This window comes from Hyperolius riggenbachi, chromosome 1, assembly GCF_040937935.1.
Source record: "Hyperolius riggenbachi isolate aHypRig1 chromosome 1, aHypRig1.pri, whole genome shotgun sequence".
Lineage (NCBI taxonomy): Eukaryota > Metazoa > Chordata > Amphibia > Anura > Hyperoliidae > Hyperolius > Hyperolius riggenbachi.
The window spans coordinates 302,251,802-302,274,553 of record NC_090646.1 but is presented as its reverse complement, the minus strand read 5'-3'; the positions used below and the strand labels follow the sequence as shown (position 1 = coordinate 302,274,553).

The 22,752-nt window shown below is 42.3% G+C and overlaps 1 protein-coding gene across 4 annotated transcripts in view; it reads left to right on the top strand.

Moving 5' to 3' along the window:
• TJP3 (tight junction protein 3) overlaps positions 1-22,752 on the top strand; it is a 628,414-nt gene that overhangs the window by 156,244 nt on the left and 449,418 nt on the right. The window lies entirely within an intron of this gene.

The following is a 22,752-nucleotide window of genomic DNA, read 5'->3' as shown; positions in this document are numbered from 1 at the left end:
TAATTCACTGCGCGCTTCCATAACCTAAAAATAAATCATATATAGTGTAATCCTGCTTTTATTACTACTGCAGTTATATGGCATCACACATCCAGCGTGCAGGTGAAAATTGAGTGTCCACTCGTGATCCCACCACCTCTAGTATAAGAGCGGCTCACCAGATTGTAGCCACCAGATCAATGGTGGGGTACTTGCTCAATATGTGGTGCATTAGGTTCATCAATGATCCACATCCAAATTCCATAAAGTACTAATTTCTTTTATTCCTCAATAAAACATATAAAAACTTTCATTACGCAACATATTAATAAACTGTTAAAACCACACTGCGCTTCTCGCGCCCTCCATACACATACAGGATCCCAAAAGGGACTAGTAGCATGTCACAGCGGTAAGTCTCCTGGGCTCGGTTTGCCTCTCCACTGAATCCGTTCGCGGTGTCCCGCTCGGTCCACTTGCAACGCCTCACCTCACCCGTACTTCCGCATACAACGTCAGGCGTACTGGCTCCGCCCTGCGCGTTTTGTCACTATGACTCATCAGGGGCTAGCGTTGCCAGTATGCCAGCCACATAAATAGTAACTCCCTCGTGACGTCAGCGCCTCCCTCCAAGTAACGCTGCCCTGAGGCTCACCATTGTCACTCGCCATTACAATAAACATAATAAAAAGATAAAAATGGATGTTGTCTATCTACCCTAATACAGGACCCACTCCCAGCTTACTATATATTACCCCCTTTTCATATATATACATGAGCTTAGCCCACAAAACCATGCACATTCAATCCAGCGTGCTTTCATCTACAGTGCCATCTTGTGGTGATTATATAAAGTGTTCACATACAAACCCACACACTAAGTACAGTCATTGCTCATCCTCCTTACATTAAATTCCCTTTAATCATTACTTGTAAAGCAGTTTAAATCAAATTCAATATTTAAACCTGTGGGGGCAAATGAACCCAAGTTGTATATCCATCTGCCTTCTGCCCTGGATATATCCCTTACTTTACTGGATCCCCTCCATTTAGGTATCCACTTTTCTATCCCCATAAATTTTAAACCAGATGGATCACTGCCATGAAACTTCTTAAAATGGCTAGAGACACTATGTGTGTCGAGCCCTTTGCGGATATTATAGATGTGTTCATTTAGCCTTTTATACAGTGCCCTGGTGGTGCGGCCCACATACTCCAGGCCACACGGGCACTAGAGGACGTATACCACACCACCAGTTTTACACGTAATGCACTGTTTTAAGGTATATCTCTGGCCTGTATTTCTTGCCGTAAACTGGTCCCCCCCTCACAGGGCAGGCCTCACGGCATCCCCTGCATGTCCTGCAGGGAAAGAAGCCTTTTCATAATGGGTGGATTGATACAACTGGTTACCATTTTAGATCTAAGGTTAGGTGCCTTCCTATACACAAAAAGCGATTTCTCAGGGATATACTTACCTAATACTTCATCCATCTTTATAATATTCCAATGTTTTCTAACCACCTTTTCTACTTGTCTGTGTTGATTACTGTATCCAAATTGTAGTGCATAATCATGATTCCCTGATGGGTTACATGCAGCATCACTGATAATCACCGATCTTTCCATCATCCCCACTTCCCCAGCTATCCCCTCCACCTCCTTTCTGTCGTATCCCTTCTCCACAAACCTTTCAACAAGGGCTGACTCTGAACCTTCTAGTCCTCTTGATAAGTACAATTCCTCTTAATCCGCATTTACTGTCCTTTAGGAGTATTGGATAACCATCTATCATGATGACAACTAGATCTGGGAATGTACCCATTTCTGTCAGTGGGTTTCAAATATGTCTTAGTTACTAGCTTTCCATCCCCCTTCCATAATTCCAAATCCAAAAATTGTATTTTTTCTTGACTAATAGTAAATGTCAGATCAACCTCCTCCCACAACCGATTGATGCTATCACAAAATTGGTCCAATTCATCCCTTGGTCCCCTCCAGACGAACATAAGGTCATCTATGAAGCGGATCCATATCACCACCCTCTGGCTGGTCTCACTATCAGTAATTAGTTCTTCCCATCTTCCCATATACAGGTTAGCTACGCTGGGGGCATACTTAGCCCCAATAGCACAGCCCTGTTTCTGAAGGTAATAATTAGGGATGGTCGGAATGCCAATTTCCGATTCCGCGGTAAATCCGCATTCCGTCATTGCCAATTACCGATTCCGCTTTCCGTTATCAATTTCCGCATTCCAATGCGGAATTTCCGCCGGAAATCGCGGAAATTCCGCCCGACTTTAACATCGATTTTCTCAAAAACTATAAGGTGTTTTCTTGTTTTTTTTTCCCAACTTGTTCAGAAGATTCTGTTTAATAAACCTTGAAAATTTGGTGTTTCTAGGTCTCACGGGGGCTTTGCTATTAACCACTAAAGTCGGCGGATTTTTACTGTAATGTAAAATGCAGAAAATAGGCAGATGCAGATTTTCTGCATTTTACATTACAGTAAAAATCCACCAACTTTAGCAGTTAATAGCAAAGCCCCCTTAAGTCCTAAAAACACCAAATTTTCAGGGTTTATCAGACTGAATCATGTGAACAAGATGCAAAAAATTTTTTCAAAAAGACCTTTACATTTTTTGAGAAAATCGATGTTAAAGTCGGGTGGAATTTCCGCGATTTCCAGCGGAAATCTGCCTACCGCACTTGCATTACCGATTTCCGCATTCCGATGCGGAAATGCAATTTCTGATCGGAATTTCGGAAATTGCATTTCCGTGGAATCTGAATGAGCATCCCTAGTAATCACTGTTCTACCAAAAGTAGTTATGTTCCAAAGAGAACTGTAACAGTTCCAGGATAAACTCAATTTGCCTCACAGAGGAAGCATACACAATTGAGGAACAAATCTTTATTCAACCCACAGGATGTAGGTAAAGGGAGTACGATTGAAACTTTTTAAAAAGCAGTGTTATTGGATTTGGATAAACTGAGGGTGAAGCAGGAAAAGAATAAGAAATTCACGGATCAACACATTAAACAATTAATGGAGGACAAAAAAATTGGTGGTTAAGCCAGCTGATAAGGGGGGGGGGAGGGGTGGTTGTGATGAACAGAGATCAATATAAAGCGGAAATGGGGAGAATTTTGGGGGATGAACAAACATATGAAAAATTGAGGGGAAATCCGTTGGTTAACTATAAAGGAATTTTGAAGAATATATTGCTTGGTGGGGAAAAGAGTGGCATCATTGGTACGCATGAGTTCAAGTACCTTCTCCCCAATGTACCCAGAACCCCGGTGATTTACTTCACCACTAAGATTCATAAAGATAGTGAGAAACCCCCGGGCTGTCCCATAGTTAGTGGGAAAGACTCCTTGACACAACATGTAGGAGAGTATATTGATTATTTCCTTCAGGAGGAGGTAAAGTTACCTGCCTTGTTAAAAGATACAAAACACTTATTACGAACATTGGAATCTGTGGAGGTACACCAGGATGACTGGATCATAACGGCTGATGTGGCATCGCTATATACGGGGATTACACACGATAAAGGGATTAATATAGTGGAGGAGGCCCTGTTAAAGGGATCAGAGTTGGATGTGAGGCAAATTGAGTTTATCCTGGAACTGTTACTGTCAAAAACCCGAGCGGGTTTTGCCTTTTTCTTGATTGCTAACTCAATAAAGGACCAGCCCTTAAAGCGTTGCTATCATATAAATCCGGCATAGTGGGGTCTGAACCCTCTATAACAGTAATTATAGATTGACGGTATACCTTGAAATGAATCAGAGCACTCAGTATATGATTTTATATAAAAAATTGTATTTGCTTATCATACAGCATATATACAAAATATGAACAGTTCCAAGTAGTGTTTCCTTATAACAGTATTCCATCTTATCAAGGCTTTAGAGCCAAGCAATTATCAATCTTCTAAGTACATTCAAAAAGTAATATAACGGTTGTGTTATGTAGAATAAGATCAAAAGTAGTCTCATCTGTATCAATAGCTATGTATCTAGTAGCTGTGTAAAACTTGTAGTAATCTTCTTAAAGAAATAACATAAAAAATAGCTTCTAAAAAAACTTCTTGCTAACATCTTAATAAAACTAAATGCTGAAAAATTAATAAAGTAAATCACCAGAATATTAAGCATATTACCCCTTCTCTGTCATCTCTTCAGCATCTAGAACCACTTGTGGGAAGGTAGCTTCTGCCTCATGTGTCTTCTCAGGAGATTGTTGGGCTTCTGCAAACTATGAGCTTTCAGCTTCTACTTTTATAGGGGTTGGAGGCAATATGGCTGCCTAATCTGGACTTTCCCTGGATCCCAGGTTCTGATTGGCTAAAGCTTTCTTGCGTCAATGCTTTATCATGTTTTGATTACCTAAGTCACAATATTATTGTTTATAAATTCTTAATTACCTTATCTTGTGGGAATTAACGTCATTTGGAGTGCTTGACATTTTGTTTAGGTCATTTCTGACGCACTTAATTAAAAATGGACGTCAACAGCCATCTTGTCTGTTGGCTGACCCAGACATGGAGACTAAACAATGTCATTCATGACGCATTTCTGATAAAGTGTTCCCTGTTAATTATGTTGGAATGTCTTGGTACTTTCCCAGGTCAGATTGACACTAACACAGACCTGCAAGAGCCTTCAGCAATTTAAGGCTTATTAAAACATACAGGGCTTCTAATATACTTATTTAAATATAAAGCTTATTATATAATTCTTCTTAAAACAATGAATCATATAAGGAATAATTGCACATTAAATCTTAATAATATAAAATCCATGTCTATATTTTTGTCTTTCTTATAAAATAAATATAATGTCCACCGGCAGAGATCAGCATTTCATAACAAATAACAATCTATTAATAATGTTGATTTCATAAGAATATGAGACCACTAGGTGGCATCATTGTCACCTTTAACTAATTGGGAAAACACCTTCTTTAATATTTATATAACTTGTTCCCAAAACATCATGTGTTATCAGCTTTCTGAGACTAGAGCACATCAACAATTCTTCCAGAACCATAACAATCTCACGAGAATGTCTTACTGTCTCATCTTTCACGGGTAGAATACAGCTTACATGTTTCAAAGTAATAGATTCTATTATATAGGGTTTAACAATAACTATTCCTTTCTTTAGAAGGACTGTATTGATCATTAATATTTAGGTTAATAATATCTGTGTGTAATAATTATGTGCATTTATAATTACTGCAGTAATGTAAGTTTAACTTGCTTTTCTGTCTTCACACAGAAGCCACTTTAAATGTCATGGCCACGCACTAGCATAAACAAGAATGCTCTAACTTTTTGTAACTAGAATAATCTTATAGGCCTCACAGCCTGGAATATGCTATGTCACTGAGCAATATAAAGTACTCTAACTTTTCACTTTACCATGAAATTTTGCATAGAACATTAAAACTTAACACATATCCATATGACATCTTTTCCTGCATAAATAAAACCACTAGAATTCTGACATTACAGTTCTCTTTGGAACATAACTACTTTTGGTATAACAGTGATTATTACCTCCAGAAACAGGGCTGCGCTATGGGGGCTAAGTATGCCCCCAGCGTAGCTAACCTGAAGATGGGAAGAACTAATTACTGATAGTGAGGCCAGCCAGAGGGTGGTGATATGGACTCGCTTCATAGATTACCTTATGTTCATCTGGAGGGGACCAAGGGATGAATTGGACCAATTTTGTGATGGCATCAATCGGTTGTGGCAGGAGGTTGATCTGACATTTACTATTAGTCAAGAAAAAATACAAATTTTGGATTTGGAATTGTGGAAGGGGGATGGAAAGCTAGTAACTAAGACATATTTCAAACCCACTGACAGAAATGGGTACATTCCCAGATCTAGTTGTCATCATGATAGATGGTTATCCAATACTCCTAAAGGACAGTAAATGCGGATTAAGAGGAATTGTACTTATCAAGAGGACTAGAAGGTTCAGAGTCAGCCCTTGTTGAAAGGTTTGTGGAGAAGGGATACGACAGAAAGGAGGTGGAGGGGATAGCTGGGGAAGTGGGGATGATGGAAAGATCGGAGCTTATCAGTGATGCTGCATGTAACCCATCAAGGAATCATGATTATGCACTACAATTTGGATACAGTAATCAATACAGACAAGTAGAAAAGGTGGTTAGAAAACATTGGAATATTATAAAGATGGATGAAGTATTAGGTAGGTATATCCCTGAGAAACCGCTTTTTGTGTATAGGAAGGCACCTAACCTTAGATCTAAAATGGTAACCAGTTGTATCGATCCACCCATTATGGGGGGGGACTGACCTTCTGGGGTGAAAAGGCTTCTTTCCCTGCAGGACATGCAGGGGATGCCGTGAGGCCTGCCCTGTGAGGGGGGGACCAGTTTACGGCAAGAAATACAGGCCAGAGATATATCTTAAAACAGTGCATTACGTGTAAAACTGGTGGTGTGGTATACGTCCTCTAGTGCCCGTGTGGCCTGGAGTATGTGGGCCGCACCACCAGGGCACTGTATAAAAGGCTAAATGAACACATCTATAATATCCGCAAAGGGCTCGACACACATAGTGTCTCTAGCCATTTTAAGAAGTTTCATGGCAGTGATCCATCTGGTTTAAAATTTATGGGGATAGAAAAGTGGATACCTAAATGGAGGGGATCCAGTAAAGTAAGGGATATATCCAGGGCAGAAGGCAGATGGATATACAACTTGGGTTCATTTGCCCCCACAGGTTTAAATATTGAATTTGATTTAAACTGCTTTACAAGTAATGATTAAAGGGAATTGAATGTAAGGAGGATGAGCAATGACTGTACTTAGTGTGTGGGTTTGTATGTGAACACTTTATATAATCACCACAAGATGGCACTGTAGATGAAAGCACGCTGGATTGAACGTGCGTGGTTTTGTGGGCTAAGCTCGTGTATATATAAATGAAAAGGGGGGAATATATAGTAAGCTAGGAGTGGGTCCTGTATTAGGGTAGATAGACAACATCCATTTTTATCTTTTTATTATGTTTATTGTAATGGCGATTGACAATGGTGAGCCTCAGGGCAGCGTTACTTGGAGGGAGGCGCTGACGTCACGAGGGAGTTACTACTTATGCGGCTGGCGTACTGGCAACGCTAGCCCCTGATGAGTCATATTGACGAAACGCGTAGGGCGGAGCCAGTACGCCTGACGTTGTATGCGGAAGTACGGGTGAGGTGAGGCGTTGCAAGTGGACCGAGCGGGACGCTGAAAACGGATTCAGTGGAGAGGCACACCGAGCCCAGGAGACTTACCGCTGTGACATGCTACTAGTCCCTTTTGGGATCCTGTAAGTGTATGGAGGGCGCGAGAAGCGCAGTGTGGTTTTAACATTTTATTAATATGTTGCGCAATGAAAGCTTTTATATGTTTTATTGAGGAATACAAGAAATTAGTACTTTATGGAATTTGGATGTGGATCATTGATGAACCTAATGCACCACATATTGAGCAAGTACCCCACCATTGATCTGGTGGCTACAATCTGGTGAGCCGCTCTTATACTAGAGGTGGTGGGATCACGAGTGGACACTCAATTTTCACCTGCACGCTGGATGTGTGATGCCATATAACTGCAGTAGTAATAAAAGCAGGATTACACTATATATGATTTATTTTTAGGTTATGGAAGCGCGCAGTGGATTATTTTGAATTTGTGGTTATATACATAATCAGTTAGGTTTTTGGGCCCATGGCAGACTGTAAAGTACCAGTAGCACTAAAGGCCCTTTTTTTCCGCTAAATGTAACAATGTCATTCTTTCTTATGAAAGGCCCTGAAGTGACAGAACATTTGATACGTTTCAATAATGTTACCATTCGGAAAACTAGAATGGAATCATCATCCAGGAACATTCTACACTACCGCAGTATGACATTTTCTCCTACTGCGCATGCGCAAGACACTCCTGGAGGCCAGGGCATGATCAAGGACACGGGCGGCCAGGGCTGTGCGGGTGCAGTCATCAGCGAGTGTCTTTCACCAGAATCGAAACTAAGCCACTGCGGGGACCAGAGGATTGTACCCGGAAGGCGCAGCTGCAGGGGGCTGGTAGAAGCCCCAGGGAAGTGAAACTCTCTTTAATTTGTTTAGTTAGATGTGGGAACTTCACCATTTTGTTAATTGTGCCACCATTTTGGTGGTTTACCTCTTGGTCCGCCCATGTGGTGCATTTTACGTGGGCAAGACCAAGAATGAGTTACGGACACGTATGTCCCAACACATTACAAGTATAGTTACCTGAAAAGTCTCCACTATTCCCACACCGGTGGCAAGACATTTTAGAGCAGCACAAGGTTGCAGATATGAGAGATTGAGATTTATTGGTTTAGAGACAGTATTCATAAAACCATTCGAGGCGGTAATTTTGACCGCCTCCTATTACAAAAATAACAGAAATGGATTTTTGACCACCGGGTCTAAGTGAGTCTATTAGCTATAGCCCATTTCTACCAAGTTGATGCAATTCTGGACCACACATGTTGTCAGCTGTTATTTGTTTGTGTAGGTCTGGGGACGCCGCCATCGTTCTTCTCTATATCTGTGAACTCTGCTGGGGTGATTACCCGGCGCAGCATTCCATCTTAGCAATTATTCTGCAGATATTTAATAATTCTCCTGATATATGGATTTTTATTTCTGGTAGGGATCCAGTAAGTGGTCAGAGGTTGACACGTTACAATGCAATGTGGGTTGAATACCCCCTCTCCCCCTCCCCCTTCTTCAGCTGAGAGGGGTTTGGTAGTGGGTGAGACTGAGGGCTGGTTCAGACGGACGCTTGTGCAGCGTTTACCGCCAGCGTTCAGGGCTTGGCGTTAAACGCTCCCATTCAAGTGAATGGGAGCGTTTGTACCAAGCTTTTACGCGCGTTTGCACGAACGCGGCGTTCGGGTCCCGATTTTCCCTGGCATTCAAGGAGCCCCTGGAAGCTACATGTAGCTTCCAGGGGCGGTTAACCGCGACGGGTAATGTCCCTCTAGGGGAAGAAAAAACGTGAACGCATCCGAACGCAACGCGAACGCTGCTGAAAGCTTGAACGCATCACCACCGCAACGCCAACGAACGCAACGCCTCTGAACGTCCGTCTGAACCAGCCCTTACAGTTGATGCAGTATATATATATATATATATATATATATATATATATATATATATATATATATATATATATATATATATATATATATATATATATATATATATCAGAGTCTGGCAATATATTTGATTTTTTGATTTTTGTTTTGCTCTCTAAAAATGTTTTTTCTTTTTTTACTTTGTTGCCTTTGCTCCCCCCGGGGGCTGCGCCCGCCGGTCCCCCCCCCTCCACCCCCGGCCCTTACCTGGGATGAAGTCTTTCTGACCGCTCGCCCAGTCCCAGCTTTGCTGGGGCAGTTGGGGGGGGGGGGGGGGCAGTGGGCGCTGCCTCCAGCGGTTGCCAGGTAACTTTTTTGTTTACCAAGTTTATCTCTGTCTTATGTGAGCCGTTGTGGCGTTTCTTTCGCGGCGTCCTGTGCCCGCCCCTCCTCGGCTCTGTTGGGGATGATGTCACTAACCTCTCATTCCCTCCCTCCGTTGTGTGGGTAGAGCCGGGGCGGGCGCCGGGCGCTGCGATTGGACGGCAGCGGCACATATACGGGGTTAAGCATGAATGGGATTGTACGCATGTTTCACGCCCGCCTGAGGAAACCGGAAGTGACCGGTGAAACATGTCGTGGGCTAGCGTGGAACGCTTGGTGGGGATCTCATTGCTGCCCTGACGCTCCACTCTGTGCCCTCACTCCGGCCAGGCCCTGTCCTGCCCTCTGTGCACTTGGAAGCCCTCTGCCTGAAGGTGTCCGGGATTTACATTTAGCAATTGCTGCGCATGGCAGCACTACTGGAGCTGATGAACTCTATCTCCTTGCATCTCTGCATCCAATACAAAGCGTATGATCTGTGACTGGAAGCCAGACGCCGTGGACTCGGTACTGTATGTTTTCTGTTGCCAATTACTGAGGAAAGGATTGGATTCTGTTTACACTTATACAGTGTCCGCTTCCTTGCTATGAACTAACTTCACGCTTATGCTTTGGCACTAATCTTCATTAAGCTGCATGTACCTGCTTCATCAGTTGGGATGCTTTTTTTCAACAATATATGCATGTGCAACATACTGCCTGTTTTGCGATCAATGACATTACTATTTGTTGGATCCCAATGCTGACTTATTTGGAATCATTGAGGTGCAGAATCTTGATGGACTTGCACAGATAAATGGGAACTATCACATTGTTTTCATCAGCAGTAGAGATTTAGTGACTAACAGGCCTAAAACTGAAGTATATGTTTAGGTGCACATAGGGCTTTGTATACCATCATCTCAGAGAGCTTGTGGCGTGAGTGGAATGTATGAGTGTGGGTTGATGGTGACTTGATCAACCACCATTTCTTGGGTTTTTAATCTTGTTTACTATTTTTATATGATAAATAAAATTATGATATTTTAACATTAATTATTGTTTGCGTGTTGTTTGGGATATACGCCCTCCTTTTCTTTCTCCAAAGTTTTTTTGTTTTGTTTAGTTAAGGTTCCCTTTAGGAAGTGAACACACTAGACGCGCGTTTGTGCATGTTTTCCACGGATGGCAAAACGCGCATGATTCTACAGTGCACGCGCACCTGCTTCGGCATGTGCACACTCCTACAGGTGCTATTTAAGGCAGGGAACACACTTGTAGGGCCGTTTGCCCCTGCGATTCTCGGGTCTCCAACTTTTACGTTAATGTTTAACGCAAACGGTTTCCTTGAAAGTTTACGCATTTCCGTGTTTGCCATGTCCTGTACTGTATGCAAATGTGTGCATCGTGCACTAAGCTGTGCAATTTAAAAACGCACGGAAGTTAAGGTTCCCTTTAGGCAGGGAACACACTTGACTCGTTTGTGCGCGTTTTGTCACGGCCTGCAAAACGTGCACAATTCTACAATGCACACGGACGTGCATTCGCATGTGCACCTGCATGTGCACCTGCATGTGCACGTTAAGGCAGGGAACATACTTGCAGGGTTGTTTACCCCTACGATTCCGGGGTCTTTGGCGCCTTTTTTGTTTGTGTGTAATGCAAACACTTTTCCGTAAATGATTCCGCATTTCTGTGTTTGCGGTGGAATGTACTGTATGTGCACATGCCCTAAGGAAAAAAACAGAAAGCTGTGCGATTTTAAAAATATGCGGAAGTTGAGGTTCCCTTTAGGTAGGGAACACACTAAACGCATTTGTGCGCATTTTCCCATGGACGGGAAAACACACACACGAGTCTACAGGCTATTGAAGTCAATAGCCTTGTGCAGGAAACGTGTCGCAACTGTTTGTTCATGTTTTGCGTTTTTCCACGCATTTTTTAAATTGCACAACTTTCTGCTTTTTTTCCGCACGACGTGCACATTTGCTTAATGTACAAGCTGTCACAACTGTGGAAACGTTCCTAGAAAAATGTACACATTAAGCACAAGCGAAAAAGCCGACGGATACACAGGAATCACAGGGGAAAACTGCTCTGCAAGTGTGTACCCTACCTTAAAGAGACTCTGAAACGACAATAAATCTCGCTTCAGAGCTCATAGTTAGCAGGGGCACGTGTGCCCCTGCTAAACCGCCGCAATAGCGCCGCTAAACGGGGGTCCCTTGACCCCCAAACTCCCCACTGCGACACTTGGTCGCAGAATTGGTCGCTCCTGGAGGCAGGGCTAACGGCTGCAGCCAAGCCTCCAGTCGCGTCTATCAGCGGCGGATCTCCGCCTCTCCCCCGCCCCTCTCAGTGAAGGAAGACTGAGAGGGGCGGGGGAGAGGCGGAGATACGCGCTGACAGATGCACGTGGGGCAGGGCTGCGGCGGTTAGCCCTGCCCCAACCAGGAAACGCTCCCCCGCATTACGGAGGGGATTTGGGGGATCAGGGACCCCCGTTAAGCCGCAGGATATCGGCGGTTTAGCAGGGGCACACGTGCCCCTGCTATCTATGAGGTCTGAAGCGAGATTTATTCTCGCTTCAGACTCTCTTTAAAGAACAGGTGCAAGTTGAAAAAAACCACCCCTGACCCTAGTGAGGAGAGACGGCCACATGGCCAAATAACAGTTTAGGAGATATTAGATAATCAGACAGGTCCCAAAATAACTTTGCAGCTTACCTCAGAGATGGATGTGTGGAGGGACTACCTGCAGGCCATTATGTCCAGCGTGCACCTAGCACGCTGAACATCATGCCTTTAAAACTTGTATCTACTTCCTCTAAAGTCATCTCATCTCCTGCGGTCCATACTGGGTCGCTGAAGTGCTTCGCACAATTTCCGCTTCTGCGTTCCAAGTCTATGATGGATTGGAACACATCTCATGGCAGTGTTTCCCAGCTGTAACCGTTCATGTCAGAGTACAAACTAAGCAAGAAGTCAAAGGAATTGTCTGTACAAGATTGTCTCAAGGCACAAATCTGGGGAAGATAGCAGAAAAACTTCTGCTGCTTTGAAGGTCCCACTGAGCACATTGGCTGCCATCATCTGTAAGTGGAAGAAGTTCAAAACCATTAGGACTCTTCCTAGAGCTTGTCGTCCATCTAAACTGAGCAATCAGAGATGAAGGGTCTCTGTGGAGAGAGGAGAACCTTCCAGAAGGATGACCAGCTCTGCAGAAATCCACCAATCAGGCCAGTGTGGTAGAGTGGCCAGACTGAAGCCACTCCTTAGGTGTCACTGTGGTGATATATTGAGGTGCTGATAATGTTGGGGATAATAACGGAACATATTTCTGTCATGTTTCTGTCTACTGGGTAAAACCTCAGATGTGTATTGTGCTTGGGAGTAATTGGTCACCTGGCCAGAGTAAACTGAAGTCTAATGTAATTCTGTATGTAGATGTCCATTACCTCTGCCCCATTGTTCAGCAGGGGAATTTGTGTCTACTGCTAATTAGCTGCCTATTGAGGAAGAATAGGCTGGTCAGCATGGCTTTTGAGTCTGGTGTCAGCCATTGTCCCATTATACAAGGCAAGCCTGCCAGAGTCTTGGGGACAGGGGGAAGCTGACACCTGAAGGTTTGAAATGTACATGACAGCCTACTGGAAATTGAATTATTGGTGGAGGTTCAAACGATACCCTGTAAATTACATTTATTGGAAGGGGGTTGGAAATCTATGCAGACTTTAAGGGCTGAGACAGGAAAGCTTTGCTGCTAGGAAATAACGGGAGGAAGCCTTAACCAAGTTCTCACCTGGAGTTGAAAGCCTCACTTCACAATCTTTTGATGTATAGACTTTTACCTGGAAATGGAATATGTCTGAGATTTAATTAAAAACTAGTTCCTCCCCTCCCCAAGGAAGTTGCAGCCTCCAGGCGTATCGCACAGTATAAAACCGCAGCTAGGATAGCCACAACTTGTAGTTCTTGGAGGTAGCTCACACGGCTAGAACTAACCTGGTTCCTGACCAGAAGTGCGTACTCCCGCAACAACGCCAGATCGATACGCTGGTACGTTTATTTCCCCGTTTATTTTGGTAAGCAAAATCGCTTTGTGTGTTTTTTTGTAACTTTTTGTCTTTGTAACTTTTTATTTTATTTGTTGTAATCTTTTGTATATAATCTGTTCTGCATTGTTCCACGTTTTTTATAGAATATTAAATCGTTCTTTAATAAGCTTGACTTCTGCTGTGCTAAACTAACACTCATAGCCTAGAAGAGATTGAAGTGCAACTGTGTATAGTCCATACCTAATTGTATGCTGGAGCAACACTACCATATGAAATTGTAATTGCATTGTGTGTGGGGGCATTTGTCATACGTTGGCCTAAAGCGCGCAGCTGACCCAACGTACGAAAAACGCCAGTGAGTAGCGACAGCAGAGTGGCTAACAGTATCGTTCGGAACGACTGTTAGTGGGTTTTTGCTTCACTACAGTGTAAGATTGAAACTGTGTGTGTGTGTGGGTGCGTGGGGTTCCCGTATTCGGCCTAAGCGCAAAGCTGACTCGAATACGAAAACGCGGAGTGCGCGCTGAGGACTCGACAGCAGAGTGGAAGTGTCTAGCGAACAGCTAGTGGTGGCAGTGAGAGGTGTTCTGAGGGGTTCCAGCCTTGTTTTAGCTCGAATAAGGCTGCTCTCCACTTGATCTGGTCAAACCCACAGTCGGGAACCGTATACGCAGGCGTGCCGCGGGCCGGTTCCTGACAGTCACGTTTGGAGGAAACCAGGCACTGTTCATCGCCAGGCCAATACCATCCCTACAGTGAAGCACAAAGGTAGCAGCATCATGCTGTGGGGATGATTTTCAGTGGCAGGAACTGGGAGACATGTCAGGATAAAAGGAAAGATGACTGCAGCAATGTACAGAGACATCCTGGATGAAAACATTGAAGAAATGTAAGGATTTGAAACCGAGAGCCCAATATAGTGCAGTACGTCTTAATAGATGGAACAAGACAAAACAACGACAAGTAATATACTCACAAGTCTGGGTTACCACTAAGGCAACCACTGGAAGTGCAGGTGGGGAGAATTATAACCTGACCCCATTCAGGTTTAAGAAGTCGCTCTCTGTAGACAGGAAAAATGGGGATACACCCCTCCACCAAGGGTGGACTAGATCAGAACTAAATGCATTCATCCGCAAACTTACCCTAAAACGACATTTTGCCATAAAGAAACACCAATCATTACTCTCAAACCCAACCAACACCCTCATTTTGACTAACAATGATGCACTACCAATAATTACAGCCAATACAGATGAAATCAACATTGAAAAATACATCACCACCGAACTGAAGGGTAGATCCAGATTTTACCCGACTGCTTCTAAAGGTAATTTCATAGAAACCTTTTATACATTGGTACTAAACGATTTACAAAAACTCAACTTGACTACCGATATTACCACTTCCAACCTCACTAAATCAGAACAATGTGCCCTTCAGACCCTGAGACGTAATCACGATATCATTTTAAAAAACCTGCTGATAAGGGAGGTGGCATAGTCATTCTGAACAAATTGGATTATATAGTCGAAGCAAACCGATTATTAGACAACCCTCTGCATTACGTTAAATTAACCACAGATCCCACCCTTGAGTTTAATAACACTCTGAAACTGTTCATCAATGAAGCACTCTCAAACGGCATTATCACCAAGAACGAACATAACTTCATCCTCCATCATCATCCAAAAACACCATTTTTTTTATTACCTCCCAAAAATACACAAATCACTACAAAATCCCCCTGGCAGACCAATCATTTCAGGCATGGAGTCCATTACCAGCAATCTATCTAAATTTGTCGACAAACATCTACAACCCCTGGTACAAATGTTGCCTTCTTATTTGAAAAATTCACAACATCTCATAGATCTACTGAAGCCCATACATTGGCAAGCAGATTACTGCTGGCTTACCTGTGATGTATCATCTTTATACACCAATATTCCTCACCCCTCTGGCCTTCATTCACTCCAGTTTTTCCTCTCCACCAATCCCGACATGCCCACCACACAACAGCTATTCATCAACACATGTGCAGAATTCATTTTACACCATAATGTCTTTTCTTTTATGGACAGCTTTTACCATCAAACCACAGGCACAGCTATGGGTAGCTCCTTTGCCCCCTCATACGCCAACCTCTCAATGGGCTACCTAGAACTATTGAAACTTCATAACGCACATCCTTTTTCTGACAACATAATATTCTACAAAAGATATATCGATGATCTCATTTTTATTTGGAAAGGTAATCACACAGACATTCCCATATTCCTCACATATTTAAATGATAATCCGGCAGGTCTTTCATTCACTTTCCAACATCATCCGAGTTCAATCGAGTTCCTAGATCTGGTTCTATACTCCACTAATAACACCATAAAGACAAAAACCCACTTCAAGAAGGTAGATGCAAATAACTTCATACATTTCGACAGCTTTCATCATCGACCCTGGACCACCAGTACTGCCTACTGCCAGTACAAAAGAATATACCGCAATTGTACAGAATTATCAGATTTCCACGCACAATCGCAGACTCTAACCAAAAAACTCATAGAACGAGGATACCCGAAAAAGCTTATTAAAGACGCCAAATACAAAGCCACCAAGATTCCGGCCGTTGCCCCTATAACCGACCATCCCACCATAACAACGTCTTTTCCAAGATTCATCACCGGTTATAGTAGCCAACATAGAGAAATACGCAATATTCTAAAAAACAGATGGGAACTACTGGCCCAAGATCCTTACCTCAAAACATCACTACCAAAAGTACCATCTCTCACCTTCAAAAGGGCCCCAAATCTGCGGGGACTACTAGCTCCAAGTAAATTGAAACATAGACAACCCAATACAGCACACACAATCACCTCAGCTAATCCGGGCTCCCATCCGTGCTTTCACTCTCGCTGTACAGCATGTTGTTTTGTCACAACCACTCAGACGTTCAAATCCAACACCACTGATAAGGAATTCAATATCAAACAACATATTGACTGTACCTCTAGGAATGTCATCTATGTCATTTCGTGCCCATGCAATCTACAATACGTCGGCCGCACCACCCAACTCGTCCGTAGCCGGATAGGACAGCATAGAAGAAATATACTCAAACATTACCCCTTACACAGCGTCTCCAAACACTTTAGCACGTATCACAAGGGTGATCCCCGGTCACTCACCATCACTCTAATAGACTCTGTTTATTCACCCAACAATACTTTTGAGGTCCTGAAGAACAAAGATATGTTTTGGAAACAGACCCTCAGGACCCTGGCCCCTGAGGGTCTCAATGAAGTGTTAGAAAAACTCTTTTAATCGATCTACTCTTTGAATTGGTCAACATGTAAATCTTCTGCAACCATTAGTCCTCTCTTTTATCATTCCCCTTGATCACTTCTAATTTTAATTGTTCATTAAGTGTTAATAATTATTTTATTTCATCTTAATATATTTAATAATCATGTTTATATTAGTGATTTCTGGCAATCATTCTTAATTACAGTATGTGATTCTACCTATTTGATGTCATAAGTAATGGTTCTCCTTGTTGTTCCCTGTCTTTTCCTCATTCTCTTTCTATTCTGCTCCCTTCCCCCCTCTTTCCTTTCCCTCCCCCCCCCTTCCTACCCCCGTCCTAACGCTCCATATTCCTAAGTCGGTTTAATCAGAAAAAATACAGTAGCATTGTATTTTATACAACTCCTCTTGGTAAGGCTGCTTTAATGCAATTGACCACAAGATGGGAGTATTTCACTACTCATTACTACCTGTGCGAATGTATCTGCTACGTAACTTATATGTCTCTGTTTAATGTTCATTTAATTAATGGCAGCGTTATATAATATTGATTTTACGACAATTCCTTAGTCTTTCCCAGATATCCTGTATTCAAATCACCACGCGTAATGTTTAACTAATATTGGCATATAATTGCCTTCTCCAATATGGCAGCACCATCTCCTAATACATACTGCGCATGCCTTCCCTACGTTATCATGTGACGCGTCCATTGATCCGCGTCAATGGACGCATGCGTACACAGCGGCATGACGTCATTGACAGCCCGCGCTGCCCTTCCGTCAATTCACACTACCGGAAGCAGCCATGCGCTGTTTGTTTCCGGATCAGATACCCTTACACGCTGGCGTCCAGCTCCTTTATAATTCCTACTGGCGGCAACATTTCCCCACAGTTGGCGCTGGACTTTCTATTTGACAGTCGTGGTGAGTACCCATTAAAAAGTTTATATCATCCTCTTTTCTTAATTTGAACACTATAAAGGGTATGGTCCACTCTTTTTTCTGCAGCACTTTGTTTATGCACTAGGCACTTTTAGAAACTCTCTTTGGGTCAGCAATATAGATTCAAATCATTCCTATGACAAATGAACTCCGTCTATTCATGTATGTTTATGTATCCCGAGGTTTTATTGTCACTGAGGCATGTATGTTTTAAATCCAGCTTGGTCCTCGTTTTTTATGCATTTTATAGGCATTTATAACAGTATTCTGTTTCCTTTACCCAATCGTGCTAGTTAGCCTTGCATAGCATTACACCTTTATATGATTTAATGAAAAATGGACATGTGTCGGACATTTATCTGTGCTGAGCTCACATTTGAGCACGATGTGTTTTGTTGTTTTTGACAATGCTCACTATTTCAACATCTGGCGTCCATTGCTATACTGTATGTCTTTCATTTTTGCATTTTCTTTTTTCTTTTCTCTTGATCTCTTTAGTGTATCTCCAAATTTGATTGCCTGATGAAGCGGGCTTTTGACCCGTGAAACGCGTTGCTTGCCTGGAGATTTCAAAATAAATTATATTGTCTATTTATACACGACTCATTGGCTGGTCACTTTATACTTGAGGGTGGTAACCACCAACCCCCCTCCTTTTAAGTTGTTTTTAAAATATTTTACTCTAATTTGGCGCCTCTGTTACTCCTCATTCTACACTGGATGAAAACATGCTCCAGAGAGCTCTTGAACTCGGACTGGGGTAACGGTTCATCTTCAGCAGGACAATGACCTGTGAACAGAGCACCATTTTTGGCACCCAGGGTGTCACCCGCCCCCTAGTGGGCAGACCACTCAATGCCTTCCAATCTACACAGACTATCCAACCTCGGGGATGCAATCAGTGCGCTGAAACCACTGGAGTTTGGCAGCAGACAGGCTAGGAGGAAGTGTGTGAGCTACAGTAATACAAAACTGCACAATATTTAAGGTATCTGCCACAACTCTCATGTACTGGCTGAGAGAAACAGTCTGACTACTCTAAACCTGCAAATTTTAAATTGTTAAAACACTCTACTCCGGCTATAACAATACTTCAGGGTAGCGAATCTTCAGAAAGGCTAGGATTCTTACTGGTTGGGTGAAAGCAGGTTTTGTAGCCGAAGAAATTGACTTGAAAGTCGTTTTATTATAAATGCAATATAAAAAATATATACAGAAAATCATTAAAAGTAGCAATTATAGAGAAGAGTAGCCCAGTGTAAACTAAAAAGGGGAAAATAAAGAAATGCTTAGTTAGGAAAAAATATGTCCTTTTGTGTGGAAGTCCAAGCACATGGAAAAGTCCTTTGTTTCAGAATTAAAGTTCAGACAAGATGGCAGCCAGCTTAAAGGGGCACTACAGCGAAAAACTGTAAAATTTAAAATATGTGCAAACCTATACATTTTTCCAGAGTAAAATGAGCCATAAATTACTTTTCTCCTATGTTGCAGTCACTTACAGTAGGCAGTACCTCTATTTACAGCAGATGGGCGTGGCAATGGGTTCGCGATTCGCTCCACAGTATGCAAATCTATTCATGGCCAAAATCGAAGAGGAATACCTCAATGCATGTGGCATAAAACCCTTGGCCTACTTCCGCTTCATTGATGATATTTTAATCATCTGGTCCGCAAGTGAGGATGATCTTCTCCAGTTCCACAGGAACTTCAATGCCTTCCATCCTACAATCAAATTGAAACTTACCTACTCTCACACAGAGATTAACTTTCTGGACACCACCATATACATCAGGGGTAACAACATACAAACCTCTGTGTATCGCAAACCTACAGACCGTCCCACATACCTAAGATATGACAGTTTTCATCCCAAGCACATTAAGAACTCTATAATTTACAGCCAAGCTATAAGGTACAACCGGATTTGTTCTGACAGGATGGACAGAGACAAGCACCTGGATCACCTTAAGAGCACTTTCATTAAACAAGGTTACAGTCCTCCCATGGCTGAGGCCCAAATCAGGAAAGCCAGCAACATCCCCAGGACTGAACTCCTGAAATATAAGCAAAACCAGAAAGAGGAACGTGTCCCTTTGGTTGTCACCTACAACCCACACCTGGAAATCTTAAGGAGGATTGCTAAGGAACTTCATCCCATTTTACACAAGGATCACAGACTGAGAACGATATTCCCTAAACCTCCACTCTTGTCATATCGGCAACCACACAATCTAAAACAGATGATTGTCAGGAGCTCTTTGAATAGGCCTCAACAAAACGGAACATCACCCTGCCGACAAAAAATATGTGGGACCTGCAGACACATTTACTCCACTGACAGGGTAACGATACCAGGTTCACAACAGGAGTACAGAATACAAGGTAAATTTTCTTGTGGGTCCACCAATCTGGTATATCTGATCATGTGTGCTAAATGCCCCAATGTTATGTACGTGGGAGAAACTGGACAAACTCTGCGCAAACGTATGAATGGACACAGGCACACTATTAATGATACCAAATCTGGACTCCCAGTTGCTACACACTTTCGGTCCAACGGACACAGCATGGATGATCTTCGTGTCACTGCCCTGAAGGGCGGCTTCAAAACGTCAAATGACCGATTAATAGCAGAAACAAAATTTATAAATTGTTTCAAAGCTGTGCAGAAGGGTCTGAATAAGGACAACAACTTTCTATATTGGTATGAGATGGATGATATATGAACTGTCTCAGCCACCCTAGCTGAACTTGTGAACTAAGAATTTACGATACCTCTGGGTCAATCCTAATACCAGGTCTGGGAGCAATAAAGTAAACAAGGATCCTTATCTTACCCCATTTAGATGGTCTGTTTGTATTAAGGCATCTTAATGATGTATTTATGCTTGAAAAAAATATCTGTTTTTCCTTTTGATGTTGCATGTATATAAGCTGTCTGTACCACCAGCTTGCAAACTAACAGGATATAAACCTGACGAAGGCTGCAAGGCCGAAAGCTTGTTTATTCTTATTCATTTGTAGTTAGCCAATAAATGGTATCATCCTGATTTAAAACTTCTTGCAGTAGGCAGTAGAAATCTGACAGAAGTGACAGGTTTTTCTACTAAAAATGTACTTCTTATTTGTATATGTTTGCACATATTTTAAATTTTAGAGTTTTTCGCTTTAGTGCCCCTTTAAGTCCTCCATGCTAGCTGCTTGCAATCCTTACATAATGGTAAAATGGAGGACTGGACTCAGATTTCAGTCCTTGGCTTATGAATGACTCAGCTTTTAGGGCAGGATTTCAGTCAACACCTGGGCTGGGCGTTATTATATTTTGGGGCGGGAAGCTTGAATCCCCCAAAAGTATGACATTTTTCATATGGCACACCCGGTGCATTTTACACCAATAAAAATAACAAATCCATAAGCCTCAAAAAATTTACATAGAATTTTATACTATACATGGTTATTGTAAGATGTTCTGGAGCTGAGGAGCTGAATGACATGGTTGCTGGGTATGTCAGTGGCATAAATTTGATATTAGAATACTCAGTGGATCATGGCCAACAAAATGATATAATTCCCATACCTATTATATGTACAGTATATTTTAAACAGGCAAAATAATACATTTATTCCCAATACACTTAGAGTGGCTCCAGTAAGCCTGCTGTCCTGCTGTGAAAAAAGTTTGCTTTTGGCTCTGTATAACCAAATGGTGATAGCATTTTCCCACCGGTTATCTGCAAATGAAAAGAAAACCTTTGTTCTAGTTAAAGGGGCACTATGGTGAAAAATTGTAACATTTAAAATATGTGCAGACATATACAAATAAGAAGTATGTTTTTTCCAAAGTAAAATGAGCCATAAATTATTTTTCTCCTATGTTGCTGTCACTGTTACTAGCAGAAATCTGACTAAAGGGACATTTTGGACTAGTCCATCTCTTCATGGGGGGATTCTCAGGTGTTTATTTTCAAAAGCACTTAGTGAATGTTAGTTGCTCTGTCCAACTGTCAAAAAACTGTGTAGCGAGCAGGGAAACTGGCCAGCATCATTGTTTAAATCCTTTGTAGGGAATATCTTTTATAAAGAATGAACGCTTTGCTGAGAATCCCCTATGAATAGATGGACTAGTCCAAAACATTGCTTCTGTCAGATTTCTACTACCTACTGTAAGTGACAGCAACCTAGGAGAAAACTAATTTATGGCTCATTTTACTCTTTAAAAAAAAATACTACTTGTCTGTTTGCACATATTTTAAATTGTATAATTTTTCGCCATAGTGCCCCTCTAAGGAAAACAATGTAATCCCCAGAAGAACAGTTGCAGTCACATGGATAGAACCTATCTGCTGGGATAGACAGACTCCAGTTTGGCTCGGTACAGTTCCTAGACATGCAATCTTCTTTTTACAATTACATTTTTTACAGGCTATTATTGGTCAACTTCCGCCGGCATGCCGTCCGCAGAAAGAGGAAAGAGCAGGCAGATAAGGATTGCAGTAATTAGCAGTAGCAATAAACAAAGGACAATGTACTTCAAAAGGTATTGCGAGTCGCACTAGATTACATTCACACCTTTCCCTGGATAAATAAGGTCAGAAGGGGGGGTGGGGGTGGGGGGGTTGTGGGGTTGGCAGCTTCTATAAGGAACCAGGACAAACTGCAGAAAAAGAAAGCTGCTTGGCTCCCTTGAAGTACACATCCAAGATATTAAAGGAGAGGCTTCAAATCTGTGAATGTCCTTGAGTGGCCAAGCCAGAGCCCAGACTTGAATCCAACTGAACATCTTTGGGGAAATCTTAAAATGGCTGCGCACTGACTCTTCCCATCCAACCTGATTGAGGTTGAGAGGTGCTGCAAAGAGGAATGGGTGAAACTGGCCAAGGATAACACCTAGGTGTCAAGCTTGTGGCATCATATTCAATAAAGACTTGAGGCTGTGCTTCGACAAAGTATTGA